This window comes from Arvicanthis niloticus, unplaced genomic scaffold, assembly GCF_011762505.2.
Source record: "Arvicanthis niloticus isolate mArvNil1 unplaced genomic scaffold, mArvNil1.pat.X pat_scaffold_1111_arrow_ctg1, whole genome shotgun sequence".
NCBI lineage: Eukaryota > Metazoa > Chordata > Mammalia > Rodentia > Muridae > Arvicanthis > Arvicanthis niloticus.
Genome location: NW_023045122.1, coordinates 41654 through 46190, shown reverse-complemented (window position 1 = coordinate 46190; position 4537 = coordinate 41654). Strand labels below are relative to the sequence as shown.

The following is a 4537-nucleotide window of genomic DNA, read 5'->3' as shown; positions in this document are numbered from 1 at the left end:
TCCCTTTTGTGATTTCTTTATTTTCTACTTCCCATTTTAGATCCATGCATGGTTTTTTTTTATGTTTTTTTTTTTTTTTAATTCCTTCTCTCTCCGTTTGTGTTGCATTTTCCTTGCAATTCCTTAAGGGATTTTGTGTTTCCTCTTTAGGGTTTCTATCTGTTCTTTGAGAGTGTTATTTATTTCTTTCTTAAAGTCCTCTATCATCATCATGAGAAGTGATTTTAATTATGAATCCTGCTTTTCTGGTGTGATGGGTATTCAGGGCTTGCTATGATGGGGGAACTGGGTTCTGATGATGCCATGTAACTTTGGTTTCTGTTGCTTACGTTCTTGCGCCTGCCTTTTGCCATCTGGTTAATCTAGTGCTACCTGTACTTCTGTCTCTGATTGAAGCCTGCCTTTCCAGTTGCCTCACTTGTTTGGTCTTCTAGGGTTCTAGATGTCTCTGTGATTTTTTCCAGCTACACTGTTACGGTGGTATCTCTAGGATGCCTCAGGATATGGTGCCTTCAAGGTGGCAGTCCAGCTAGGTGTCTGCTGTTCTGGGTGCAGTGTCTCCTCTTGATATCTCAGGATATGTTGTCTGACGCTCTGAGTTCAGTTGTTCCTCTGTGGCTCTGGGTTGAGTGGACCTTCCAGTATGTCTCAGGCGGAATCCGGTGTCCACACAACAGCAGACCTGGCATAGGTCTGGTCCAGGCCTCAGACCTGGCGATGGGCAGAAGGGGGTGCTAGCCGGCAGGGGTGGGTGGGGGTATCTCCTGGAATCTGAGCACTCAGGGCACCCACCTATGGGCTCAGGGCAGTATGGGGTTTTCTTACCTAAAGCTGGCTGTGCGATCCTTGGAGCCCCAGAATGTCTCCGGCGGGATCGGGATGCACTCACCAACAGGGCCGGCAGAGGTCTTGTCCAGGCCTCAGAATGGAAGAGGGGCGAGGGGCGAAGGGGGTGTGCTAGTGCTGGCTGTGGGATCTGTGGAGCCCCCAGAATGTCTCTGGCAGGATCCGGGGTGCACTCACCAGCAGGCCTGGCAGAGGTCTGGTCCAGGCCTCAGACCGGAAGAGGAAAACCTGAGATTTTGAAGAAATAAACAAGTTAAAGGATAAATGAAAAGCTCAGCCAGGAGGGCAGTTGACTCCTCTGCATAAAAGCAATGGTCAGAGCAAAAAGCAGAAACAATTTCAAAAGTCTCCCTGCAGCTCTGCCCTGGATACAACACCATAAGACCAGACACTGATTCTGCCCCTTGAACATCTTTGTTCTAAGCACAGTGAGCTTTTAAATTGAATAAATATATTTTATTTTTACTAGATTTGTTTCTCTTTATGTACATTTTACTTGTATACTTTTGCCTGAATATATTTCTGTGCATCATGTGTGCACTTGATGCCCATGGAGGTGAGAAGACAGCATTAGGTCCCCTGGAGTTATTTATGGTTGTGAACCACCATATGGGTGCTTGGAATTGAACCTGGGTCCTCTGCAGGAGCAACAAGTGCTTAACCACTGATTCGTCTCTCCAGCCCTGGTGTTGCCCAACTTTGAAATGTTTATAAAGGAACTCCTTCAGTTTCTCAGAATTTTCCCATTTAAGTTTCTGGCTTTGGGAGAGAGAAGAGAAAAAATTGACATTTGCAAGGAAACTCAAGGTACTATTTGTCTTCATAGCCCTCCTTGTCACCACAGGGACTGTAATTAGGACCAGAAAGTTTCTGGCTCAGCAAAGACAGGGCACCAGGGAGAGCAGAAAGCTGGCATCCAGAATGGATGCTTTCCTTTGCTGTTTCTCCAGTTTGTGTGTTTGTCCTCACAGGAGTGAGAGGTTCTACTCAATAGTATCCTATATCAATGCCCTTTAGCTTTCTCAGAATGGAGAATTTACCTTCTTTCTTATGTTTTACTGTTTCTGAAGTTTCCCTGTCCAAGTCAAAATGTAACACAATGTGACGTTACAGAGAATTGTGGGGACACCAACATGACACAAAATCCTATAACAATGGATATTAGAGCATGTTAACACTGGGCAGACACTGTCCTAAGCACTATGTGCCTCTGCTCCATAAATTCCCACAATACACCTGAATGGTACAAAGTGCCTTCCCTACATTAGTGAGTCTTAAAGGGGGCAAAAAATGTTCAAAGCCCAGCATATAGCAGTTAGGAAATACAGCATTTAATAGACATTTATAGACAAAGCTTGAGCTGTCAATTTTACAATCTGTCCTTCTCTAGTTTACTGATGGAAGTTCAAAGTAATTCAGAAATAATTTTGATGTGGAGAAGACACCAAATTGTAGAGGACAAATTGAAATTAAGGTCGTCATGTTAAGCACTGTTTTGTGAGGGATGAAGCAAATGGAATATGTTTCTGCTTCAAAGGCTCATTTTGCCTTCAATATAGAAAGTAAAAAAAAAAAGGAAGAAAGAAAGAAAAAAATATACCATTCATAAAAGATTACAATCATAATGTGAGATATTGGGAAGGCTGGGGCATTTCTGATGGAAAGCTTCAATAGATTGAACCAACATTGAAACAATTGGGAGGACATATGTTTGTTAAGACTCTATAAGAACAGTTTTGCTGAAGTATTTTAGGGAAAGTATTCCATGAGAAAGGGTAATAATAAGATTAATAGAAGTCAAAAGGAAATAACTTTCAGTATAATTCTACCCATGAATATTGGGAATGCAATTTTTACCACACTTAGTATCCCTTTGAGGCCATTAATCTAGATGTTTATACTTTGACTAAGTCACTAACCTTTGTATAATTTATGGTCAAAGGGCTTAGGAAGAAGAAGATACCATAACATCTCACCTGGGAACCTGATCCACTTGACCAAGTGCAACTTTCTGAGAAGCTGTAAGCTTTTTATTAGTGAGCAACATTTTACTAGTTCAATACCAACAATCATATGATTGTATACAGGGCAGTGAAGAGGATCAGGATGAAACAGAAACACAATCCAGTAGACTGAGCTCACACTGGGTAAGATGAAGGAAGAGGAAGGAGCCCATCAGCCCAATGTCCAGAACTGTATTGGCTTGAAAAGTGCCAAAATGATGTCATGCATTTAGCTTTTGTCTGGGAAGAGCATGGTCATATGAACTTAAGGGATGAAGTATCATTGTAAAACACAGGAAACTATCAGGTTTATGCCCTGATTGTAGCCATCATCGTTGCCATAGGAGTGAGGAAAAGAATGACAACCTGAAAACAGAACAAAACCAAAAAAAAAAAAAAAAATCAAACAAAAGAAAAAACAAAAAAGAACAACAAACTGTGATCACGCATCATAAAGTAAAAACCATGCATATTTACACAGTTGAGACCATTCTTTTCAACAGCATAAGCAAAGAAAGTATTATGCGTGTTTCTTAGATGATTTTTTCTAGTGATGTACATAAAATCAGAAGATGAAGTGGAGTAACATTACACAGGCCATAGTCTTCCTTTCTCTAGCTGGTCCTGGAATTGTAGGAAATATCCTAGTATTTGTGAGATATGTGTACACTTCTGCCTTGGGGACTGAGAAAAGGCCGATAGACCTCATTCTCATCCATTTGGCATTTTCTAATCTCATCATTATTTGTAGCACAGGAATCACAGATATAGTCACAGGTTTCAGAAACCTCCTAGGAGATGTTGGTTGTAAAGTTATGGTTTATCTGGCAAGGATGGCACGGGGTCTCTCCATCTGCACCCCCTGTCTCCTCAGTGTGGTCCAGGCAGTCACCATCAGTCCCAGGACCACCCTGTGGACAAAACTCAAACCACAGACATCATGCCAAGTTCTTCCCTTTCTCCTTGTCTTTTGGATTGTCAATGTTCTCATAAGCTCCAACTTGCTCTCCTACATCAAAGCAGGCAGTAGCTTGAACAGGTCTGTAGCTGCAAAGTTCATTGGCCACCACTATATGCTACCATCCAGACATATTAAGTGGCTTTTCCTCTCTCTCATGACTCTTCGTGATGTCATCTTTCAGAGTCTCATGGGCTGGAGCAGTGGGTCCATGGTTCTCCATCTGTATAAGCACCACAAGCGTGTCCTCTATCTTTACAGCACCAGGTTTGCAAACAACTCCCCTCCAGAAATCAGAGCTACATGGAGTGTTCTCACTCTTATGACCTGTTTTCTTTTCTTCTATTGGGTAAATTTTATTCTCTTTCTACACAGGTTTCACAGTGACACATGATTCTATTTTACTCAATATTAAAGTATTTTTAGAACTTGATTATGCAAGTTTCAGTCTCTATGTTCTCATCAGCAGAGGTGTCCATGTTCCTAGTGTCTTGCATGCCCACTGAGAAGTATAGAAAGTACATTCTATAGCTATTCTCTATGAGCTAAAGGTATTTGCATTGTAAACTGTTTTACCTTGATAAATTTTAGAATTGGAAACATGTTTGCTATGTAGCATTGGCTGACATGGTGGCCTGTAGGCAGCACAGTCAGAACTTGAGATACTTTGGGATGCCAAATGCTGGGATTACAGGCATTCCCCTCCAAACTGACATTTGCCATAATGTTC

General features: G+C 41.7%; 1 pseudogene; it reads left to right on the top strand.

Annotated features, from left to right (window-relative positions):
• Window positions 1-3421: 3421 nt before the first annotated feature.
• On the top strand, window positions 3422-4313 carry LOC117701462 (putative vomeronasal receptor-like protein 4; annotated as a pseudogene).
• The last annotated feature ends 224 nt before the right edge of the window (window positions 4314-4537 follow it).